The sequence below is a fragment of the Felis catus genome, chromosome B4 (assembly GCF_018350175.1).
Source record: "Felis catus isolate Fca126 chromosome B4, F.catus_Fca126_mat1.0, whole genome shotgun sequence".
Taxonomy (NCBI): Eukaryota; Metazoa; Chordata; class Mammalia; order Carnivora; family Felidae; genus Felis; species Felis catus.
In genome coordinates this window covers 102,219,646-102,247,148 of record NC_058374.1, presented here as the reverse complement: position 1 = coordinate 102,247,148, position 27,503 = coordinate 102,219,646, and the positions used below count along the sequence as shown (strand labels likewise).

At 34.3% G+C, this 27,503-nt stretch overlaps 1 protein-coding gene across 4 annotated transcripts in view; it reads right to left on the bottom strand.

The window, feature by feature from the left end:
• Positions 1–27,503, bottom strand: part of SYT1 (synaptotagmin 1) — a 558,583-nt gene that overhangs the window by 511,354 nt on the left and 19,726 nt on the right. The window lies entirely within an intron of this gene.

Sequence of the window (27,503 nt, the reverse complement as noted above, 5' to 3'; positions counted from 1 at the left end):
TTTTTAAATTTTTTAATGTTTTATTTTTGAGAGAGAGCATGCGCTTGAGTGTGTGCTTGTGCGTGAGCAGGGGAGGGGCAGAGAGAGAGGGAGACACAGAATCTGAAACAGGCTCCAGGCTCCCAGCTGTCAGCACAGAGCTGACGCTGGGCTTGAAACCACGAACTGCGAGATCATGACCTGAGCCAAAGTCAGAGGCTTAACCGACTGAGCCACCCAGGCGCCCCAGACAATTTTTTCTTCTTATGTTTTATCTTTTTTATTCTTTACTTTTCAAGATTTTACTGTAGCAATTGTGCTTCTGCTTTTATTGGACAGGGTCTAAGTTGTGCCAAGAGATTGGACAAAAGCTACTCAGTAGCCATGAAATAAACATCTTGTCTGTTTCACAGGCCTTGTACCCAAAACATTTGCCTTCCCATCAAAAAAAAATGTTTACAACAAAACAGTATAAAAATATCCAGGTTCCCTCACATTAAAAAAAAAATGGAGATAGTAAAATGTTGCTAAAACAATTCTTTGGATTAGATAGAATGTTTGTGAACCAGCAATACTTATTAAAGTTGGCACTCAACAAGCCATAGCTATAGGCTCTTACGTGGAAGGTGGTTGGTGATCTGTCCTACTGACTAGAATGGAAGCTCCCTGAGGCCTCTGAGTCCATTTGTTCCCTACTGTGTCCTCAGAAAGCAGTTTCATTGCTAAACTCATTATGGGTTTTGACTGAGTCCAGGAAGAAATTAAAGAAAAAAATATTTTGACTTGCATATGTTTTAAAGGAAATATACCAATGAAAGTGATAGGAGAGGGTTCAAGTAGAAAAAAGTACAGGAAAAAAAAAAACTTCTAGAAAATATTATCCAGTGGCTTACTTTTGATGTATTTGTCCCAAATTCTATATTTGGCAATATATTAAGTAGAAGAGCATCATAATCATCTAACACAGAAAATAGATATGGATAAGGATATCCTTTTCTCTAATAGACCATTTTATTTATTTTTTTAACTTATTCAAATATTTACCAAGTTTACTGACCTATAACACATAATACTATATTATTTAAGGTGCAAAACATAATGATATATGCATACCTGGCAAAATGATTATAATAATATGTTTTGTTAGCATCCATCACCTTGCATAGTTACAAATTGTTTTTCTTGTGACAAAAAACCTTCAAAATCTACTCTCTCTTAGCAACTTTCAAATGTGGAATACAGTACTATGAACTACAGTCACTATATCCCAATTCCTAGAGGAAAACACAGAGAGTAAGCTCCTTGACACTGGTCCTAGCAATGATTTTTCATATTTGAAACCAAAAGCAAAGTCAATAAAAACAAAAACAGACAGACGTAGTGTAGCTACATCAAACAACAAAGCTTCTGCACAACAAAGGAAACTATCAACAAAATGAACAGGCAACCTACAGAATGGGAGAAAATCTTTGCTAATCACATATCTGGTTAGGGATTAGCAGCCAAAATATATAAAAAACACACAACTCAATAGCAAGAAAATAATAATTCAAAAAGTGCACAAACTGACATTTTCCCAAAGACCTATTTCACCAATAGGCCCGTGAAAAGATGTGCAATGTTACTAATCCTCAGGGAAATACAAATCGAAAATCACAAAGAAATATCATCTCATACCTGTTAAAACAGCAGTCATCAAAAAGACCAGCGATAACAAGTGTTGTTGCGGATATGGAAAAAGAAACCCATGTACACCGTTGGTGAGAGTGTGAACTGGTTTAGCCACTATGGAAAGCAATATGGATGTTCTTCAAAAAATTAAAAATAGACTACCATATGATCCAGAAACCCCACTTCTAGGTATTTACCCAAAAGAAATTAAAACATTAACTTGAAAACATATCTTCACCCTCATGTTCATTGCAGCATTATTTACTATAGCCAAGACATGGAAAAACCTTAGTTGAACAAAGAAAATGTGGTATATATACATATATATGTGTGTATGTATGATTTCACTCATAAAAAGAATGAAATCTTGCCATCTACAACATGGATGGAATCTGAGGGTATTATGTTAAGTGAAGTCAGACAAAGAAAGGCAAACAGTATGACCTTGCCTATGTCTGGAATCCAAAACAAAAAACAAAAAACAAAAAAGAAACAACTTGAACTCTTATAAGCATAACAGATTGGTGGTTGCCACAGGTGGGGTGAGAAAGGAGGAATTGGGTTTAGGTCAAAAGGTACAAACTTCCAGGTATGAGATAAGTAACCTACGGGGATGTAATATACAACATGATACCTATAGTTTATTTGCCCATTTTAAATACAAAACTGTGGAATCCAAAGCACACTTTTCACCTTTTTGTCTCTTAGCACAGTCTCATAACTTATGCATTTAACTTATATAATATAGAATTTCATTTACTATCTTGATTTGTGCCAATAGATACTCTTTCAGCCACCTCTCAATATTGGATATGGAAGTAAATGATGTCTCTATCCACTTTCATGGGCTTAATCATTTTCTAAATATTCATTATATATCTTTTCAGCCTTTATGTCTCCAGGATGGATCCCTCATTGTTGAAGCTTCCCAACTGATAATATTTTATATCAGACATCATTTTATCTAAACTCTCAGCATTGGAGAAATCGGCTTTCTAAAAAAACAAAAACAAAAACAAAAACAAAAACAAAACAAGAAAAGAAAAGAAAGGAAAAAGGAAGAAGAAAACTGAACTATTTTTTAGAAGTTAACTTAGTAACACATCTATCTCTCTGTGAGCACAATCATTTCACGTAGGGACCCCACTATAAATAATTTTCCATCTAGAAAATTTCCCCTTCCTAATCCTATTATCATTTTAAGCCATTTCTTCTATAGTGAAGCATCTACTCCAACATGATGGCAACTCAGATTTTGCTTTTTGAATTAAGCAACTTTTGTGTGAAACCGTATTGTAGGTTTTATAAAGCTAACAGGCATGTTAACTTTAGAGTTCATTCAGGCCCTGCCAGATAAGAATGCTACTTGTGGAAGTAAGCATACGTAAATAAAAACTACATACAAGATTTATCCTTTAAAATCTAAAAAGGCATATTTTTAAGCAAATATAATAGATCTTGAATTTTCTTTCTAATATTTTTTTTATTTGAGAGAGAGAGAGCACATGAAAGTTGGGGGAGCAGTAGAAAGAGAGGAGGGCACAGGATCCAAAATGAGCTCTGTGCGGACAGCAGAGAGCCAATGTGGAGTTTGAACTCAAGAACCGTAAGATCATGACCTGAGCCGAAATTGGATGCTTAACCTTAGACTGAGCCACCCAGGCATCCCTTGACTTTTCTTTATTAATAAAAATTAATCACAGATAGAATTTACTTTCATGATAATTAGAACTTCAAGTAAGTAAGCTTTCAAAGAACTTGATGCTCTGTTGAACAAGCCTGTTCTCAGAGGCCATATGAACGGTAACAGAGTTTATACGCTTCTATAAAAAAGTTGCCTGTGTATTTACTTCATATTAAGAAACTGTCAAAGTTTCTCTTATTTTTACCAGCTAAATTTAGCTTTTTTTTTTTTTTTTTTTTTTTTTTGTCTGAAGTAGGAGACCTTGAAGGATGATTCTATCTCCCTAAGAGAAGCTAAACAACTATTTGGGGTACCTAAAGAATAACAGTTTTCGAAAAAACGGCTGTACATGTTTTACATGCACTAAGGCTTAAAGCTGTCATGGAATTTATAAGACATAAAGACATTTAATTACCTAATAGGTCTAATGTCACACTGAATCTAAACCATTGTGAGTGATATAAAATTTCTTTGAAAACCCTCATTTTATTATGTTACCTTTAAGAATTAAACGTAGTTTTAATTATTTTAGTATTCTTATAGTTAGCAGTGTTTATGTAGTCTGCTTTTACATTGAAAATAGAGAGCAACTGCTTTCTCTATTACAGTTCTTAAAGTGCAGTATTCACTTTTCAGGGAAATAATACAATTGCCATTCTTTTTCTATGATTTTTGACCTTATTTTGCTATATTACTTACTGTATTGCATTATGCAATATGCCATTAGGTACAAAGCGTTTTTAGAATGGAAAAATGGCGATCCATTGATTCTCTCATTTAATAATGTAAACAAAATCTGAATAATCTGTAATCTCTTGATATACTCTATTTTTGCAAGATTTCATTAGTATTTAAGGGGCTTCACAGAAAGATGAAGTGTGACTTATTCTTTCGAGTCGAAAAATGTAAATGATTTTCAAATGTTATTAACAAATTATAAAAAATAGCCAATTTGGGGAAATAAAATATTTTTCTTTAGATTAACATAAATTGATCTAATTGTAATATATGAACGTATGAGCAATTTTGAAAACTGCTTCAACTGTACTTAACCTCTGCATGCTTGATTTGCCTAATGTAAATTCACACACACACCTGTCTTTTAAGTGTTCTGAGCAATAATGAGTTTAGAGCAACACCTGGAACACCTGGCTCATACAAAGTGCTCAGTGATCAATAATACATACTAATATCATTATCTTTATTATTTTAAGTGAAAACAAATTTTAAAAATAAATACAGTCTCATTTAAACTAGAACCCTCTTTTTCTTCAGTTAACATCCCCTGGTAATTTGTGGAATTCTGTATGCTTTTAATATGAAGAATTAAAATTGAGGATTTTTTATTTGCTTATCATAGTATTGCACACATCTACTACCTTCTTTTTGTCACCATTTTTGAGAATAATTAACGAAATGGAGCATGCCAACATTTAGATCCACTGATTTTCTTTACCATAGATCCAATATATTAATTTGCTCAGAATAGGTGTGCATTATTTATGTATGAACAATTAAATTTTTATATTTTTTATGGGGTAATGGTGGCCATCTACAACACAATCTCAACTTTGCACTAGCTTCCTAATGGATGAATCACATATGCTAACATACAATTATTTTAAGGTCCCAGTCACAAGATGATAACAACTGAATTGAATTTTTACTTTATAGGCCAACTCCTCCATGAAAAGATTAATTAAAATTTAATACACACCAGTATTGGCAGTTTGCTTTTCAAATTGTAACACTTAATTAAAAAAAAAGAGATTGATAAATTTGATTTTTAACTAAATTTTAATTAATTGAGATTGTGAAACTTTTATGCCTAACTATTTAAATTATTATTTTTTACTTATTATTTAGCTCCACTGATCAGACAGATCACGTTCATATATCAAGTGATATATAGGCATATCTCAGAGATACTGCGGGTTTGATTCTGCAGAAAAGCAAATATTACGATGAATCAAATATAGTTTCTGATTATTGAGTGAATATAAAAGTTATGTTTATACTACAATGTAGTATATTAAACATGAAATAGCATTGCATCTAAAAAACAATGTATATACCATAATTGAAAAAATACTTCATTGCTATAAACTGCTAACCATCATCTGAGCTTTCAGCAAATCATAGTCTTTTTTGCTGGTGAAGCGTCTTGCCTTGATCTTGATGGCCGCTGTATGATCAGCATAGCGGTTGCTGAAGGTTGGAATGACTGTGGCAACTTCTTAAAATAAGACAGCAGTGAAGTTTGCCACATCAGTTGACTCTTCATGAATTATTTCTGTGTATCAAGCCATGTTGTTTGATAGCATTTTACTCACAGTAGAAAAACTGAAAGTCAATTGAAATTGAAAGTCAACTTAAAAATTGAAGTCAATTTTCTCAAACCACACTGTTGCTTTATCAACTTTTACAGTTTATGTAATATTCTAAATCCTTTGTTGTCATTTCAATGGTCTTCACGGCATCTTCACCAAGAGTAAATTCGGTCTCAAGAAACCACTTTTTTTGTTCATCCATAAGAAGCAACTCCTCATCTTTTAAAGTTTTATCATGAGATTGCAGCAATTTAGTCCCATCTTCAGGCTCTACTTCTGGTTCTTTGCTATTTCCACCACATGTGCAGTTACTTCCTCCACTGAAGCCTTGAACCTCTCTCAAGTTATCCATGACATTGGTGGTAACCAACTTATTCCAAATTCCTATTAATGTTGATACTTTGACCTCTCCTCATGAATTATAAATGCTCTTAATGGTATTTAGAATGGTGAATCCTTTTCAGGAGGTTTTCAATTTACCTTGCCCAGATTCATCAGAGGAATCACTCTCGATGACAGCTTCTTTTCTGAGCATTATGTCTCAACAGCGGGCTTCAAATATTCAGTAAATGTTGTAAACAGATGTGCTGTCATCCAGGCTGTGTTGTTCCATTTACAGAACATAGGCAGAGTAGAATTAGCATAATTTTTAAGGGCCCTAGGGTTTTTGGAATGGTACAAGAGTACTGACTTCCACTTAAAGTCACCAGCTGCATTAACCCCGAACATGAGAGTCAGCCTGTCCTTTGAAGCCAGTGACTTCTCCTCTCTGGCTGTTAAAGTCCTAGATAGCATCTTCTTCCAATATAGGGGTGTTTTATCTGCATTGAAAACCTGTTGTTTAGCGTAGCTACCTTCATTATCTTAGTGACATCTTCTGTATAACTTGCTGCATCTTCTACATCAGCATTTGCTGCTTCCCCTTGCTCTTTTATGTTCTAGAGATGGCTTTTTTAAACCTTATGAACCAAGCTCTGCTAGCTTCAAACTTTCCATCTGCAGCTTCCTCACCTCTCTCAGCAATCATACAACTGAAGAGAGTTAGGACCTTGCTTTGGATTAGGCTTTGGCCTAAGGAAATGTTGTAGAAGTGTTGATCTTCTATCCAGAACATTCTAATTTTCTCCATATCCACAATAAAACTATTTGTTTTGTTGTTGTTGTTTTTTACTTTCTTATGTGTTCAATGGAATAGCACTTTTAATTTCCTTTAAGACCTGTTCCTTTGTGTTCACAACATGGCTAACTCTTTGGAGCAAGAGGCCCAGGTTTCCCATGATCTTGGCTTTCAACTTGCTTCCTCACTAAGCTCCATCATTTCTAACTTTCGATTTGAAGTAAGAGACTTGCAACTCTTCCTTTCACTTGAAACACCTAGAGGCCTTTGTAGCATTATTAATTGGCTAAGTTTAAACATTGCTGTGTCTCAGCTAATATGGAGGAAAATGAGAGAAAGAGATGGGGAGAACAGCTGATTGGTGGAGCAGTCAGAACACACACAACGTTTATCAAGAAGATGTGCCATCTGGGGGCGCCTGGGTGGCGCAGTCGGTTAAGCGTCCGACTTCAGCCAGGTCACGATCTCGCGGTCCGTGAGTTCGAGCCCCGCGTCAGGCTCTGGGCTGATGGCTCGGAGCCTGGAGCCTGTTTCCGATTCTGTGTCTCCCTCTCTCTCTGCCCCTCCCCCGTTCATGCTCTGTCTCTCTCTGTCCCAAAAATAAATAAACGTTGAAAAAAAAAATTATTAAAAAAAAAAAAAAAAAAAAAAGAAGATGTGCCATCTTACATGTGTGCTGCGTGTGAGGCCCCAAAATAATCATGGTAGTAACATCAAAGGTCATGGATCACAGATTGCCATAACAAATATAATAATGAAAATATTGCAAAAGTTACCAGAATGTGACACAAAGACACAAAGTGAACACATACTGTGGGAAAAATGGCACTGATAGACCTGCTTATCACAGGGTTGCCACAAACCTTCGATTTGTAAAAACAAAACAAAACAAAAAAAACACAGTGTGTGTGAAGCACAATAAAGTGAAGTGCAATAAAATAAGTATACTTGTAACACATTTGGTGATTCTTTAACTAGAAAAAGAAAATGAGTGGAGTATCATTATTGCCTCCTAGCTTAAAGGACACAAAGATTTTTTTAAAAAAAAATATGCTGAGATTATAAAAATCTTGTCATATTTATATATACATTTATGTATTACTATTTATGTTAAATATTTTTCAGTTAAATTATAACATGTGAAGCGCTATTTGCCATTCAGGATTATGAGAATTTTTAATAGACATGTATATATAAACCGATACCTGTAACTTAAGAATATCCTAAATATTGCTTTCACTCAGCAATTTTTCAAATTGTTATATTTATGTATCACTTTAACCAATAAACAAAAAGATTTAACTAATGCAAAAACAGACGCCTATTATTTTCTATACATAATTTATTGCAAAATAATTAAATTTTTGATTCTTTTTCCTACTTTTTTGATATAAAATGCAAAAGATGTATCCAAATTTACTTTGAAAGACTGACTTGAGATTCAGCAATTTTATCACTTACTTTCAGCTTTGAACTACCATACTACTTTAATACTGAATGCTATTTTCAATTCTCTGACTTGAGAATTGATTCTGTACAATTGTGGCCAAATCCAGTTGCTTGAATATTTTAACCCCAATTCAGCTCCTAGTATTTATGTTTCTAGGGTTTAGATAGTAAAATCTGAGTTTCAAAGTGTCTGTTTTATGATACAATCCCACAAATTACTTTTAGAAACCTGAATACACCAAATATTGTATACTGGATACATCAGCACTTACTTGAGACTTCAAATTATTGATAATTTCTTAAGATAAGACATGCTCTTTTGGTGCAGGCTACAAATTCCATGACCATCAGAAGATAAAATGTGATTCCCCTGAAGGGGAAAATATATAATTACGCAAAACATGCAATACAATTCACGCAAAACAAATAGTTACCAGTGAAATATTCAACTATTACCTTATGTATCGTTACCAGTGAAATATTCAACTATTACCTTACGTGTCATTTTAGGATTAATGTGCCTACATAGATGGAAAATATATTTAAATTTCTTATGTATCTTTACTTGATAAATAGTTAGTGATGTTTATTTTGTTTTTACCAGCTCTTGCTCTTCAACTTTCTAGAAAAATGGATTATTTCTGAGGGAAAAGTCAATAATGTCAATATCTGTTAATAATTTTTCTAAATTTCAGTGACTGGTATTACAAATGATAAAGTATTGCTTTTACTGTTCAGTAATTTTAGTTAGTCTGTTAGTTTATATTACCTGTGCCATTTCGCTTCATAGTTTATAAATCAATAACACTTTAGGAAGTGGATGTATATAAAGTGTTGCAAACTATTGGCCTGATGTAGTGGCTTCAGAGAGATTCCTAAATTACCCTTCATGTTTTCACTACTGTTGCATGTTGATCTTGCCTTCACTTGGGTCCTGGAAAATATATGTTCTTACACAGATTTTTCTTTTCCAACAATCAATGGGCATAGTTACACACATAATGTTAAGACTAAATATCATTATATGATCAGAGTTAATAAGGATTGATTAAAGCACACAGCTAGACTAATTTTTAGGATGTAGAGGTAAAGAAGCAGCACCCACATTTCTTTCATTAAGAATATTCTCCATTTTAAAATTCAGTTCCAAGCATGTATGATGGAATGTGACCACATGAGTATTGTGAAGGCAACATTCAACAACAACTGATTGGTGGCTGTGAAGGAGAATTTGTTTGGCCTGATGATCACCATTTTGTCAACAACTACACAAACAAATATTTGGACATGTTTTCCTAACAGCAAATTATCTCTTCCAATTACCCTCCAATTTACACTTGTGTTACTTTTAACAGCTAGACTGTCCTTTCTCACAAATAATAATCGCCTCACCACTACACTAAAAATAAAAAGTGGGCAAAAGCTTAGTTCCATTAATGCTGAGACATAAATGTTAATTACAGAGGATACTGAAATATAAAAGAACTCCCTTTGCTGTCTCCAATCCCTTTTGAACTTCTCAGGGGTTTAAATATAGTGTTTCCTTGGCAGATATTTATGTCTGGAAAATAAAAGGAAAAGACTAGGCCAAAATAATATCTCAAAAACTTGGTAACCAACTTTAATTTTCAACAGTTGAGTAAGAAGTCTATCTGTTTTTAGGAAAAATTATTTGAAGAGATCCAAATCAATTCAAAGTTCCTGGTATTGGAAGATACAACATTTTATCACCATGAAAAGTGTTGATAGTTAAATAATTGAATTGGAAAACATTGTTCATGACCATTCTTTCTAGTTAGAAGCAAAGGATTAGTATCAAGTCAGTCAGATAGACATACATACACCTTTAAAAATAGTGTGTAAAGTTCCTATATAGGAAGGATATAGTTAAATAAATGCATTGGAGATGTGGACAAACTGGGCGGCTACAGTATAAAAGAATGAAACTGGACCACTTTCTTACACTGTACATAAAAATACACTTAAAATGGATTAAAGACCTAAGAAATCTGAAACCATATATTCCTAGAAGAGAACATAGTTAGTGATTTCTCTGAAATTGGCCAGAGCAACATCTTTCTAGATATGTCTCCCAATTCAAGGGAAACAAAAGCAAAAATAAACTATTGGGACTACATAAAAAAAAAAAAAAAAAAAAAAAAAAAACAAACTTCAGCACAATGAAGGAAACCATCAACAAAACAGAAAGGCAACCTACTAAGTGGAGAAAATATTTCTAAATGATATACCCATTTATAAGGGGTTAACATCCAAATACATGAATAATTTACACAACTCATCACCAAAAAAAAAAAAAAGACCAACAAATTATCCAATTAAAAATGGGCAGAGGAACTGAATAGACATTTGTCAAAAAAGACATACAGATAGCCAACAGTCACATGAAGAGACATTCAACATCACAAAATATCAGGGATATGCAAATCAAAATCACAATGAAATACCATCTTACACCTGTCAGAATGGCTAAAATTAAAAAGACAAGAAACAACAAGTGTTAGGATATGGAAGAAAAGGAACCAGCATACATTGTCGGTGGGAATGTAGATTGGTATAGGTGATGTAGAAAATGGTATGGAGGTTCCTCAAAAAATTAAAAATAGAAATACTATATGATTCAATAATTCTACTTCTGACTATTTACCTAAAAAAATACAAAAGCACTGATTTTAGCAAAGATAAAAGCACTGATTTTAGCAAAGATATATTCACCCCTATGTTTATTGCAGCATTGTTTATAATACCCAAGATGCGAAAACAACCTAAGCATCCATCTGTCCATCTGTCCATCAATAGACAAATGCATAAAGAAGATATGATATGTGTGTGATGCTATATATATGTGTGTGTGTGTATACATATATATGTATATATGTATATATGTATAATTGTATATACAATGTATATGTATATGTATACAATTGTATAATTGTATATACAATTATATATGTCTATATGTATAATTGTATATACAATTATAAATGTCTATATGTATACATATATGTATATATGTATACATATATGTAATTATACATATATATGTATATATACATGTATGTGTGTGTGTGTGTGTGTGTGTGTGTGTGTGTGTGTATGTAGTATCACTCAGCCATAAAAAGGGATGATATCATGCCCTTTGTGAACATGGATGGACCTAGAAGGTATTATGCTAAGTGAAATAAATCAGACTGAGAAAGACAAATACCATAGGATTTCAGTCTATGTGCAATCTAAAAAATCAACCAACCAACCAGAATCAGAACTACAGAGAACAGACAGATGGTTACCAAAAGGGAGTGGAACAGGAGGATGGGCAAACATGGGTGAAGAGGAACAGGAGATACAAGCTTCCAGATACAAGCTACCTTATTCCAGGTATGGAATAAATAAATCATGGGAATAATAGGCACAGCATAGTAAGCCAGTAAATAAACACATAAACAAATAAGTAAATTGCATGTCTAATTAAGTGATTTTACTATAAAAGAACTTAAAAATGTAATCTGTGCAAATGGATGAGGAAGAAAATAGGTCAAGTGATTTTAACTGCCTTCCCATGTTCTGATAAACCACATTAAAAATTATGTGTGTTTTGACAGTGTTGAGTATTTACATTAAGAATCATGAATGTATCTCAACTCTGCCCATGGCTTTCAAGGTCTCACAAGGTGTTACTTATTATTGCTAACCTCCTCTCCCATCCTTTCCCTAGTTCCACATTCTCCAAACATGCCTTCTTTCCATCCCTCTTTCACCATGTTTACTTATGTACTTATTAATTTCTGCCGTCTCTTCTTGAATGTAAATTCCACGAGAATAGTATGTTGTCTAGCTGGCTCACCAATCTAGCCCTAGTTACAGAAGTGTCCAAATTGAGATTTGTTGACTCAAGGAAGAGTAAATAAACATATGTTCAGTATCTTTTCCCCATCAGAACATTTCTTTTGCCAGAAAACTATGGAAATATAGCTATCCTTATCCAATGCTTCTCAATCATAACCAGCGGATCTATTAGCAACTTCCAAAGACCATTTATTCAACTTGTTTTGTCACATTTGTGTTTGGTCTTACTGAACTACAATTACAATTAATAAGATAATGATAGTTTTAATTTAGATAGGAGTCTATTCACATGATTTTCTTAATTTGTGTTTCTAAAGGTAACATTGATAAAAAAAAAACTAAGAGCTAAATTCAATTATACAAAATTAATGACTTCCTTCAAAAGGTCTTTATATTGGGAAAATACTCTGTTTTACCTATAAAGTAATCTAGATATAAAATTATTTTGGGAGTTTCATTAAAAAGCATTGATAAAATATAAAGCATATTGAACTAAGAATATTAGAGAAATATTTTTCACACAGCATTTTAAGAGCCAGGTTCAAAAAAATCCAATTATATTAAGTCTGCAGATTAAACAGAGGACAGAACAGTTTTAAGAGCTACATTAAGTTTCAAAGAGAAAAATGTTGGATAGGAAGGAAGCAAAAATGAAAAAAAACTTTTTTATAGGAAAAATATTATTTCATAAGTATATTTTTAAAACTTTTAAATGGTATAGGTAGTACACATCTTTACCCACACTTATAGACACACATCTTTTACCATATAATACATTAATATGTTTAATATATAAAATACATTTTTGAATCTGAAGAAAAATTGTATCTGTAGACTACCACCTAGATTATGAAATAAAAACACATTTTCCAGGGTTTATAGCTTTTCATCATTAGATTAGATTGTCATAATTATTCATTCAGTTGTTTTTTGTATTGCGCTTTTAACTTGCGCTGGGCAGTGCTGTAGCTCTAAGAATATACTGGAAGACAAGGCAAAGTCCTACACTAGAGATAATCATGAGAAAACCATCAATAACCTCAAATATTAATTGTCAAATGCCAAATTGTAATCTCAAATTTTATTTGAAAATGGTGATATTTAGTGAGCAACATTTTCTAGTATCACAGATTCTGTCAACTCAAAGCCATCAATAATGAAGTAAATGCAGTCTTATGCTAAGTACGGGGCATGGAGTAGGCACTGACAAAATATGTACTGAAGAGATGAGTAAAAGAAGGAATGAATGGAACAATTCCCCATCAATGGTCACATCATTTTGTATCATTACAGGGTCTGCAATTAACTGTTGGAAAACATGCTCTTTTTATACATGTCCAGTTTTAGCTGCTAATTTACTGGTATCCATTTTGAAACGATGTATGTAAAGAAAAGGCATTTTTTAGTGTTAAAGACATAACTTCAGTGCGTGTGAAATTGCTGTTAAAGGTTTTCTTCCCCATTGTAAATTGTGCTTGAATTGGCCTGCAGAATCAAAAATATCTGTGCTCCTGTTCTCCAAAACCCAGAATGCAGTAGAAAGCCAGCTGGCAGGGCCCGCTGGCAGTCTGCCATTCTCATCTGTGGTTGCAATGCAGTCCTGGGGGAAAAAACAATCATGAATTCTGTTTAACTAGGGCCATAGAATGGCATTTGTTTCTTGATGGACTGTGGGTCTATTACCAAGACAAACTAGATGAAAGCCATTCAGATCCTACTTTGCTGTGACTATGGGAAGATCAGAGGCCTGAGGAAGTTAAGAGAATAGAGATTATGCTGTTTGTTATTCTTTGACACAATGAGAAAATAGCCAAACTGGAAGTAAACATTCCTGTGCCAACTGGTTGTGTGGACTGATGCTTCTCCCCTCCCTCAGGTCGACTGAACTGCCTCAATAAGGTATACGGACAACCTATATCTGAGCAAATAACAAGGAAAACAGTAACAATAATGATAATTAACATGTATTGTTACCTCTTTCCAGGCATTGTTCCAAGAACATTGGCATTTATTAAGACTTCAATCCTCCAAACAAGTTTATGAGGTAGTACTATTCTTATTCCAATTTTATGGGTAAGAAATATGAGACAACAAAGTTAAGTAATTTGCTCAAGTTTGTAGAGTTATCGAGTACAGTGTTAGCTTAAGAATCTTATTGCAGACAACGCGTTTTCAACCATACAAGCAGAACAAAAGATATGATCTATGTTGCTCTACACCAGAATCGCTAATATTCAAGCACTCGTCAATGCTTTAAGAAATTTTTGGTTAGTAAGTTTAGGAGTTTGGGTTAATAGGATAGTTCAGTCTGAGGTATTTCACCCCTTAGGAAGCTGAAGAAAAGGAAGGCTGTCTATGCACAAGGTCTTAATTGGCCTTTATATTTAGTTCATTTCCTAACTTGGGAATTTTAGCCCAGAGTATTGTGTGGACTATCTCCACAAAATAAAAACCAGTGAGAACACCAGACACCAGCATTGTATTCCCTGATCAACACAATATTCCAAAACCATTGGGAAGGGATACCTCCCCTCTACCCAAATTTTAATTCACAGTACACACTTAGTAATAGGTTAGTTACGATCTTTGTGAGAAGATACACGTAAAGCCCTAGCAAAGAGTCTCCCTGTAGCACTTAATAAATTATACAGATCCTTATTCATTGTATGGAGCAAATCAGTTGATGGGATCTAATGTGAACCAGTGTCAAAGCATCATCAGTCCGCTCCTTTTAAAGCATCAGGACAACCTGATGCATTTGCCTCTACACAGCAGTCTTGGACTGTCATTTTTCAAGCTCACAGAGTTTTATGCAATGATGAAGATCCACCTCCAAGGTTTGGACAGCATCCCAAACCTGGTCTGGTTAAAACAACAACAACAACAACAACAACAACAACAACAACAACAACACTTTAACTCCTGGTCACCAAACATTTAATCTTACCCAGAGCGCTCTAAGGAGAGTTTATTAAGGAATATTTCTATATTGATATCATTGAGATAGTGAGTGAGATCATTGAGATCATGAGTGAGAAAGGAAAATAGCTTTTCCCTTAAGCTCAGAAATCATTAATAACATCCTGATGTTTAGCATTTGATAAAAATAAGTTAGACTTAATATTTTTTCAAATGATATTTCAAAAAAAGTACAAAAGCTACTCTACGGCACATTATAGTTTAATCGAATGTGTTACATATTTAAATGCATGATCTGCTACTTCTGTAGTCGGCATGTTAAAAAATAAGTTTAAAATAAAGTTTTAAGCATGCTGTCTTTCACTACTGACAGTCACAAATCTACTTAGATATTGCATATAGGTCAAAAGCACTTAGACACATTACTGTGAGGCTATGAGATTTAAGGAAGGTAAATTTTCTAATTATAGGTTTCCATTAATTGAAACTCATCTCATTTTTTGGTAGAAAATTTTTTAACATTGAAATTAAAAATTTCCATTATCTGTTGTAAAGTACATAAAAGTACTACTTTCTTTTTTTATTTATCAAGGAGAAATGAAGCTAATTCAAAGATATCTTCTTTTGGGGCATCTGGGTGACTCAGTCATTTAAGCATCCAACTCTTGATTTCGGCTCAGGTCATGATCTCACATTTCGAGAGTTCGAGCCCTGCATCAGACTCTGTGCTAACAGTGCAGAGTCCGCCTGAGATTCTTGTTCTCCCTCTCTCTCTGCCCCCTGCACCTCCACATCCCCCCCCCCCCCCCGCTCACTCTGTCTCTCTTAAAATGAATAAACTTACAAAAAAGATATCTTATTTTCTCATGTTAAGTATTTTAATATTTTATACTGTTTTAAACAAAACCAATTAAGTGATTCGCTATCTTCATTATAAGCAATTATTAGAAATAACACTGCATCCTAAATACTGCAAAGCCTCCATTTACATGAGGAGATATAATTTGGGGATATTTCTGCCTTGGGGAGGGTTGTTGGTATTCATTTTAAATTAAGCTCACCTTGTGTATGATTCAGAATATGTTCTTTTCTATATTCAGAACAAGTTTCAAATAAAATTTTCGGGGGTCTCAGATAAATTTCTTTTTTCCAAGAGATTTATATTCATTTCATTCACTACATTTTCTTGTTTGTTCAACAGAAAAGGATAGCTAAAATTTTCTCCTTCATAATTTACCCTAAGGCATTTTCCTAGTTATTTCTTTTCACATATTTTCCTATCTCTTTTCAAGCACATTTGCCAACGTTTTTTTTCCTGTAATTCTTGTAAAGACACTACCCATTCACTTTTTCGCACAACTGAAGAAATAGCCAGTTCTTTATTCAAACAGAGCAAGTGGCAATTTTAGTAGAAAAGAATAAATGAAGCTCTAACTTTATACTAAATGATTAAGAAATGGAGGGCATTAAAGAGCTTTTGTGATATAGAGTTGGATCTCAAGACACAAACTCAATTGCATCGTCACGGACTATATGCTAGAAACTGATTGTGCTGCTTTATGTACGTACAATCTACCTTTAAAGCTGGTATAATCATTCTGGATGAAGTCACTGCCCATTGCACGGCACCTGCATGGCTGAACTTGCCTCCTGTCCTTAGGTTTCCTTTGTCCATTTTGTTTCTCCTACACCATTGACTGCTTTTTTTGGTAAGATCCTCAGTATAGTGGGAGGCCTGATTTCTCTAGGTTGGGATCCCGACTGGTTAAAAAAAAACTCTAAACTACAATTTAGTCCATAAATTCAATATAGAATAAACTTAAAGCATTTGACACGGTTACTGTTACTCTTGCATTTTTTATGGTCCTAGGGCATCTAGAATCAGCTTGTGTTACTAAAACACTGTGCACATATTGCAATCATTCACTATTGTGCCTTATGGGTTCAAATATATGGTCCCAGTAAAATATGCTGGATCTAACAAAGCATGTTTTTTATAGAATAACTTCAGAAACAATTGTTTTTATAGAATAACTTTAAAAATATTCTTAAAATGTCAATCACAGAGAAATGAAAATGTTTCTTCAATAAAACGTTTTATTTTTCAAATGACGATGCCATAGTTCAAGCCACCAACTGTGTTTTTAGAGTTTGTTTAGTATGTGGGAAACACGCAAATGCTGAATCTTTAGTAATTGCTAAAATAAACATTGTTTTACATTAAGCATTTAACAGAATATTGTACCAAAGAATTTTTGATTGCCTTATTTACTATGTGATTACTTAAGCCTATAATCCTAAATATCATAAATTAGCTTTATGAGACTAACACTTTGTTTCTTCTCATTTTGTATTTCAAATTGATTTTATGTCTAGAAATAATCAATTCTCTTATGAAAAATTTATTTCAGTGTATATTTATTTGTTTTCAAGGTATTTTACAGGATCCTACAGAAACCTAAAGGGAGAGTATGAGTTAACATTATGACTTCAGCAGTCATAATGTTAAGAACTAATTAATAAGTTTTTACTATTATCCAAGCTTTGCAATAAGCACTTGATATGTATCATCTCATTTACTCCTGATCACAAGTCTATGAAGGAAAACTATTATTCTGATCCTCACTTGATGGTCATGAAGTGAATAAGAGAGTAAGTGACTTGCCGGGTCACACAACCATGAATTCATGAGGCTTGGGAGTGAGTCTTTGTAAATCTAACTGGTGGTTTGGAGCCAGGTGTTCTAGATAATGATAGTGACAAAACAAAAAATACCATATGCCATCGATTAAGACTGAGTCAGATTAACACTAAAAACAGATACGATCAAAGTGCTATTAACAAATCAGAACACTTGCACAGAAGAAGTATTTGTAAGAGAAAAGAAAGATCAGGGCGAAGGGAAAGCATATAGGAGTGGTTCCAGATTCTGAGTTTCCTGACACATGTTGAATTTCCTGACATGTAGAGTTTCCTGACACATGATGAGGGACCATCACAAGAAAAGGCAGTAACAGCAATATGACTGCAAAATTAGGTGGAAAGAACACAGTCGTCCCACTAATTATGGTTAAAATATCTTATTTTTGCAAACTTTACCAAAAATCGTATCCACTGCTAACCTGCCTATTCCCCCCCCGTGACCTGGAAAGGGTCTACGTGCATGAGGAACCCTGAAAATTGAGATCTCAAGGAGAAAGAAGACACTTGACTAGGTTTTTTGTATTACTGGTTATGACAAGAACATAGGTCTAAATACTATGCGCTGAACTCGTTTCTAATGTATTAACTTAATGTACCACGGTTTTTGTTTGTTTATTTCGGTTGTCTATATAACATGACATAAATCCAGTCTATAACCTATCTTTAGACTTGGGTTTTAGTTTCATGTAAGAGAAGTTTGTTTTTAGTAACATGTTATCCCCTACTGGCCTCATTTTAGCAGAAATCATAGTATATTAAATTTTATTCAGATAGGAAGCTTAATATCTTTGACTCAGCTTTTCTATAAAATCCCCTTCCAGCCTGTATTTCATGAGTGTCTAAGTTTCAGACTTTTTGTTTTTTGCATATTCAGTTAATGTTGGTACTTAAACTTTCCTCCACTTTAACACAGATGGAAAGAAATATATATACCTAAATAAGCTGGCTTTGGAATCTTGCAAATCTTGCACACTAAAAAAAGTTTAACCGATAAATATGTACATTATTATATTCAGAAATGATATTGCTGGTCTAGACGCTCAATAATTTTACTGTCAGTGTTTATATATTCTGATAAATCAGCCAATGGAAAGACGCCCCCCCCAAAATTAAGGCAAGAATTATTATTAGATTTGAAAAGGCAAGCTGTCATTTACTATTAATTACTCTTCCTTTTGATATTGCAATTGCCTAATAATCTGGAGTTGTTTTTATTTGTACGCTCATGCTAAGGACATTCATATTGGTTACAATTATGGCAGTCATCCATTTGTCTGCACAATCCTAGTAGATCTTAGTTAACACTGGCTGGCAAATAACATATCACTGTAGTTGGGCAATTTAGTTTCTAGTGAACACAAATCATAATGAGAATATAATAATACTTAGACATGCTACTTTTTAATTTTAGAATTTGACTTATGTTTGTCTTTATTTTCTCTGTCAAAGGGACTCTTTTCAAATTAGAATTCCTATTTAGGGTGCGCCTGGGTGGCTCAGCTGGTTAAGAATCCCACTTTAGCTCATGTCATGATCTCATAGTTCCTGAGTTCGAGCTTCACATCCGGCTCTGTGCTGACTGCGCAGAACCTGCTTGGGATTCTCTTTCTCCCTCTCTCTCTGCCCCTCCCCTAATCACTCATTCTTTCTCTCAAAATAAATAAATTTATAAAATAAACTTATTATAGAATTCATATTTAGTTGTCTCAAAAGGACTGCAGAATTCTGAAAAATAACTTTTCCCCCTAATGTAATTAAAATATGTGTGCAGGGAGGTTGGAACAGGGGATGTATAGGCCAGTTTTTTGGGATCCAATGCTGATGATTTTTTTGTATTGCTAAACTATTTTCTCTATTTTTATATTGAAGCACAGTTGAAAATCTTTGCTTTGTTTTTTGTTTTTTTGTGGGTTTTTTTTTTTGGCACTTTTAAATAGCAGTTATTGATCCCTGGTTGCATGTAATTAAGCCAATTTCTGAGGACTTTTATGTGCAGAACTGAAAATATATTATAATTTGAGAAATGATAATTATTTACTAAAATTAATGATAGGTGTTAGGTAGGTTGTTTTCATGTTAAAAACAGAAAAAGAGTTTTCCATTTTAGCATGTAAGAAGTTAAGGAATCCATCTGTTTTTTGTTTTTGTTTTTTTTTTCAAACCATGGAAAGTACTATTCCATTTAAACTATGTTGCATAGTTCAAGGCTCAGTGAGGATTCACCAGCCCTAGAGCTCAGGGAGATGATGGAAGGTGTGGTAGGAAACCAGACAGACCTCGACTGTTAATTCATAAGCACAAAGACAAAAATAACATTATGTCAAGATGGACAGAATGGAAAATTGCTAATATACAATTATGATAGAGCTATTGACTTATTCAGTTTTCCTAGACTTATTATCTCTTGAATATTTGTCAGATATGAGAGAATTTATTTGAATAATTCTCAGCACTTAAGTTTAACAGTGCTGACTTTGTGGATCTAAGAAGATATGCATGAGATGAGACACATCTCATTGTGAGCTTTGTTTATTTTGGTACCTGCTATTTAGCTTTCAAAGACCAGAAAGACTGCTTAACAGATATCACTAAAGCAGTGAGTGATTTATGACCTTCCTCCTGAGCACAATTCAAATTGAGAAAGATTTCTAGGGACATTGCTGACCAAGCTTCCTTTCATCCTACATGGTCTGAGTACCTTTTAGTTTTACACCTTAAAAGGGTGCTATTAATTTATTCTTCCACATATAAATAAATATCACCTAACTGTCATTTGATGGTGGATACTTGAAAATTCAGTAATGTCTAGGATTTCTGCCATCTATCTTGATAAATTTGTTTCAGATATATTTCCCTTTGATCCATGGGTATTAGAAACTAGGCAGTCTTTAACTTTCTTTTATAAAATGCAATCTTAGAAGGCAGCTATGATAACATGGAAAGCTGGGTATGGAGACAGAGTTGAGTTTTATGCCCAGCCCAGCCATTTACTAGTTTCCTATTCTTGACCAAGTCTGTTTCCTTATCTGCAAAATAAAGATAATAATATAGAATAGTATTGTTATGATTAATAAATGAGAAAAAGCATGTGCAAATGCTTTGTACACCGTAAGTTGCAATGTATATTAGTATTGATTATGTGTCATCTGCCTCCTAAAATCTTACCAGTGTTTTAGCCAAAAACTACCCATCACGAGCCCATTTTGTGCTTAATGATCTGATGGATAAAAACAAACCAAAGGAAACAAAAACAACAAGGAGAGACGTGATCCTGCCAACAAGGAGATAACAGTTCGGACAGAAGAAAAGTAACTTAAGTATTCATGAAAAGTCAATAGGATTAACTCTTAAATAAACCCATAACAAAAAGAGTGTAAAATAGGGTACTACCTACATTTCCAAAGACCATAAGTATTCATGTTAGGAACATGGTTACTTCTGCATAGTTATCATTTAGAAACACTCTAGCTGAGGTTTTTCAACTAAACCTTGAAGGTAGAGCAATATTTAAATCAATGGAAAGAAGGGTTGGACTCAGGATAGGAGATCAGAGGTAATGGAAATGCAAGTAGAGTGAGGGGTGTAGATAAACAATATGCTCTATGGAAGAGATATCCGGGAAGAAGGGGTCAATTTTAGAAAGAGTGAATTGGAGAATGAAAGATTGATTACAACTGACAGAAACTGTAAAGCTCTGAAGAGAAGATGCAAGATGATGTGAGAAGGCACAAGAGAGGTGTCAACAGTCCAGTTTAAGTCATATCAATTTTGAGGGGCGCCTGGGTGGCTCAGTCGGTTAAGTGTCTGACTTCGGCTCAGGTCATAATCTTGCTGTTTGTGGGTTCGAGCCCCACTTTGGGCTCTGTGCTCACAGCTCAGAGCCTGGAGCCTGCTTGGGATTCTGTGTCTCCCTCTCTCTCTGCCCCTCCCCTGCTCATGACCTCTCTCTCTGTCTTTCTCAAAAATAAACATTACTTTTTTTTTAATATTAATTTTGAGATACTACTGTGATTTTCAAGTGAAGATATCTACGCTCTTTTTTTTTTAATGTTTGTTTATTTTTGAGACAGCACTAGCAGCGGAGGGGCAGGTGGGGGGAGAGAGGATCTGAAGCGGGCTCTGTGCTGACAGCACTGAGCCTGTTGTGGGGCTCGAACTCATGAACCTGTGAGATTGATGAGGGAGCATTAAGGCAGGCTGAGGGCAAAGTACAAGTTGCTAGGAGGGATATGTGTGATATTCTTCAGGCACTCCCAGCTGCCCAAGAACAAAGGAAAGAAAACAAATGGTTAACTGATAGTGATCACAGTCATACAAGAATTGGGTCTCCATCAGTTTACAAATATCTTAGTGAATTACAAGAAAAGGGCAATCTTTTTAAAAAAATTTTTTTTTCAACGTTTATTTATTTTTGGGACAGAGAGAGACAGAGCATGAATGGGGGAGGGGCAGAGAGAGAGGGAGACACAGAATCGGAAACAGGCTCCAGGCTCCGAGCCATCAGCCCAGAGCCTGACGCAGGGCTCGAAGTCACGGACCGCGAGATCGTGACCTGGCTGAAGTCGGACGCTTAACCGACTGCGCCACCCAGGCGCCCCAAGAAAAGGGCAATCTTATGAATAGCCTAATGTCCAGTACCCTGTAGACTCCAGCACCTCTCTAAATCCATGACATTTGAACATTTTCTCCCTTCCAATTATATAAAATACAAGCCCAGAAACAAAGTGCATTGGATATATTTAAGGAAAGTAAAATATAAACAGTCTAGGTCAGTGTAAGCTATTATAATATGCTGTTAAAGAACTGTACTTAGTGCCACAGCACATTTCTTAATGATGTATTATGCTGTTATTAAGAATTATTTTACAAAACAATTTTTCAAGATTATTTACGGGTTTCAGAACCTAAATGTTTTTAAATCTAAGGAAGATTAGCTAAAAGATAATCTGCCATGTATCTTTTTACTATTTAGCATTTTATATCATGGGAATTATTAAGATCTCATGTACTCAATAATTTTTTCTTATAATCCAGTATTATTCAAGACCTAGCCTCTTTATTATCTTCCCAAACACTCTAATCAATACTAATCCCAAGGCCTTGCTCATACTCTTTTCCTCACAGGATGGAAATCCCATGAAACTTTAACAAGTAACTTATTTTTAGGCCAGATAAAGTTCTTCCCTCCAATTTATCACTAAGTGATTTTTCTGTTCGTAAATATTATATACTATACCATTCACCCCTATTTTCATACTTCCATTTACTATGTCAATTTCACTTCTATTGCAAATTCCTCAACCAGAAAAATATGTTTTATCCATTTTTGCCTCTCTAGAGTAAATCTTAAATCTCTTTAGAGTCTTCACCCTTTGACAATCCGATAGAAACTGTGAGTTCATTCCCGGGGACTAGGAAATTGCATATGCAAACATGCACACCACATTTTGCATACAATTCTGAATATTTTGAAACTCTTGAGGCAATATGGATGCCAGGATAAGGTATCCGGAATTAGTGTTGAACAAACATCCCTGGATAAAGTAAGAATTCAATATGTGCTTGTCAATGGATTAACTATAGGTACTCAAATCATTTTTGATCGGTTTAAGTAAATTAACTGGACCAGGAACCCTGGGAGAACTGGGGCAGAAAATTGGTAGTAGTCTACAGAGGGGAACTACTAGAGGATTTAGAAGAAATGAAAAGCTTTGGCCTTAGGTATTAACCTAGCTATAGCTGCCTTTTTCTAGTAAACATTTGTTACCAAATACACATTTCTTATAGAGAAGCAGGTAGAAAATCTGTGTATAAAGGAAGCCTTGGAATAAGATGCCTTTAAGAACCCTGTGCTCTAAAGCAAAAATAGAAGTGACAGTGAGCAGGAGGAAGGAGGATATGCTAGGATGCAAATCACACCCTTGGTTTCCTGATGAAGCATGACTCAGAAGCTACCAAAGATATTAACCAATCACCAGGCGGAGGTATGTGGAACCATGTGGAGTTCAGAAGGTAGTTGGTAGAAGTGATCTCTGAAGCATTTCAGAAAGTGAACAACTCCAAGAAGATTAGGAAGAATAATAATAGGCATTGTAGATAAAATGATCATTTATTGAGCATTTATCTGTGTCAAGCATCATACTAATCACTTTGCATGCATTATTTCTCAGTAGGTTGAATATATTTTATTATGGCAGCAGCTTGAATATATTTCATTAAAGCTTACAAATGAAAATGGGTTTATCCATCTAACTAGGGCATTGTACACAATGATAATAAGAAAGTGGAAGTAAAATGGGAAATGAGTTGAAATACGAGCAATTTGCTTATGCGTACATTACACAGTTGTGTAGTCCTCTACATACAAGGGCAATACAAATCTTCCCAAATCACACACACACACAAAATTTATTTTTTTACGTGATTAAAAAACTACTTTTATGTCTAAAAAGCATAAAAAATACAATTTTGCTTTTTATTCCTGCTACTACTGTTAGTAATTAACATGTCGCTTTTCTCATATCATAAAATTGACTGAAACTAATAATAGTTTTGAAGTACAAAACTTGAGAAATCCTCTTTAGAGATAAAATTTTGTTAGTTTTAAATATTTCCACCTAGGAACGGTAAAGTTGTTTTCAGTAAGCCAAAAATATCACATTTGAGAAACATAATCCGTGTTGTCAAACAAGCAATAATATCCCATTTCTCCTAATAAAAGGTTATGTATTACCATCTTAGAAGAATACACATACCTCATTCAATCAGTAAGTATTTACTCAGTATCAACTATGTATAAGATATTGTTTGGGATACAGAGACAATGTAGACATTCTCCCTATTCTCCAGGAGATCATGTTATAATAGAAAAAGTAAATAACGTATACTATATTCTAAGGTAGAAAGGTGAAATATCCTAGGAGGTTATTTTCTCAATTTTACCAACTGGAATTCTATCTTCCTGACTTGTGAGGCTCCCAGTTCTCATGACTAAATAGACTTAAGAGGCCATGAAACCTTAGTAAACGCCTTAACCTAAAGTAACTTGTATTTGTTTATTTATCCTTTTTTATTTTTAACTTTACCAATAGATAATAGACTGTCTTATACTTTCAGTGAAAGCATTTTTGGATCTTTCTTCACTCTATCTTATATGCTCCTTGAAAAAACCAAGCCTTTAGAAAAAAAAATCTGGAAAATGTGGCTGAATGCTCATCTCATAGTAAACAATGAGAAATTATTTGCCATGTACCTAAAGCACCAGGAGTACATACTGACTGAAATATAGTTCATCACAGTTATAAGGATTATAAATACCTATTAATTGTTAATTTGTTGATATATATTTAACTATAAGCAACATTTAGGTGATGGTTACTTTTAGAGAATAACATCAAATGTCTGACAATTTTCAAAATCAGTCTTCAGCACAGCGGGTATCATTTAAATGTTGACATTGATATATTCTTGTGTAAAATGAAATTAAATGTAAAATATTGAAAAGCAAAAGCATTTTGTCTAAAAACAATTTTCTTGAATATCAATACCAATCCAGGTATTTTACGGAGGATGGCTTTTAGAACCAATTGCACTCACTTTATATTCATGAACCCTTAATGTTTCTCTTCCTCTGACTTTGAAAGTGCATTAGTAAGTCTTTCAAGCATAGGGGAAAAATTTTTCTCTGCCACTTTCCCAGATGCTTTAATGATAACACAACTTGTATCTACTTGCCCCAAGACAATGAATTAGATGGCAAGGTGGCTGGGAAATGCATGTATAAAATGCTAAAAAAGAATAAAATAAAATCAGTGTTATGATGGGCTCTGACTCACATGATGGAAGTTGAACCCATTTTTAAATAAACATTCTATAGTAACATATTTCCAAACTTTCTCTTGGTCTTTTAATGTATTTAAAGGCCACAAAATCTAGGAAAACACACAGAGAGAAGATATAGGGCAATTTTGCCTCAACTATAATAGCCTACAAAAGAGCAAATTTCCTCTGTGCCCTTGCCCTACTCAATCTAGCAAAAACATTTTATTCAAAATGACTCTTAAAAAAAATCTCAGTAGGAACATGTTACCCTTCTGTTCAAAACATTTCAATGATTTTGTAATGGGGAGACACACACACACACAGAGCTGGGACACTGAGGCTTTTCTTTCCAGCAAGCAACTTTCTTCATGCTCGCATGGGCTCCGCGGGCTAGGATCCCAAAAGGCTGAGTCCCGAGTGCAGAAGGGGGTTGCCTTTTGTACAATTTTTGCTTCTTTGTCTCCCATACATGGTAACATATGGCCTGAATGAGCGACTCGCACATATGACCAGGTTGCTTTCCAGTCTTGGGTTTTTCACGACATTCCTTGGGGGAGGATCTCTACCACAGTTTCCCATCTCATTCAGAATAGAGGCCAAGTCAACCCAGTACCCCACGCCATCTGCCCCCATGCTACCTCAACTGAAACTTGGGGTACTTTCTTCACTACTTTACCTAAAGCACAAGGGCCTCTGTTGTCAAGTCACCACGCATGGTCCCACATCTTACCAAAGCTCAGTTTCTCACGTCAGATCTATGTGCTCAAATGTGACCTTCAGCTACCACCCTATTCTGATAAATGCATTGGTGATAGAAACTCTGAACAAAATAGGTTTGGAGAGAACGTACTTCAACATAGTAAAGTCCATATATGAAAAACCCATAGCTAATGTCATACTCAATGAAAAACTGAGAGCTTTTCCTCTAAGACCAAGAACAAGGTAAGAATGTCCATTCTCACCCCTTTTATTCAATCTAGTACTGGAAGTCCTAGCCACAGTAATCAGATAAGAAATAAAAGGCATCCAAATTGGTAAGAAAGAAGTAAAACTTTCACTATTTGCAGATGACATAATACTATATATAAAGACTCTAAAGACTCCACCAAAAACTACTAAAATTGATAAATGAATTCAGTAAAATTCCAGGATGCAAAATTAATTAACAGAAATGTGTTGTAGTTCTATATACTAATAATGAAGTAGCAGAAAGAAATTATGAAAACATTCCAATTTACTATTATACCCCCCAAAATAAAATAGGAATAAACTTAACCAAGGAGGTGAAAGACTTGTACTCTGAAAACTATAAAACATTGATGATGAAAGAAATTGGAGATGACACCAACAAATGGAAAGATATTTCATGCTCATGGATTCAAAGAATGAATACTGTTAAAATGTCCATACTAACCAAAGTAATCCATAGATTTAATGAAATCCCTATCAAAATACCAGAACTAGAAGAAATAATATTAAACTTTGTATGGAACCACAGAAGAACCCCAATTAGCTAAAGCAATTTGAGAAAGAACAAAGCTGGAGGTATCAGAATCCCAGATTTCAAGATATACTACAAAGCTGTAATAATCAAAACCATATGATGATAGTGGCAACAAAACAGACGTAGATGAATGGAACTGAATAGAGACCTCACAAATAAACCCACACTTAGATGGTAAATCTATGACATAGGCAGCAAGAACATACAGTGGGGGATAAAAGTCTCTTCAACAAATGGTGTTAGACAAATTGGATAGCTACGAGCAAAAGAATAAAACTGGAGCACTTTCTTATACAATATACAAAAATAAACTTGAAATGGATTAAAGACTTAAGTGTGAGATATGAAACCATAATACTCCTAGATGAAAACAGAGGCAGTAATCTCTAACATCAGCTGTAGAAGCATTTTTCTAGATACATCACCTCAGGTAAGGGAAAAAAAAAAGCAAAACTAGTGGGA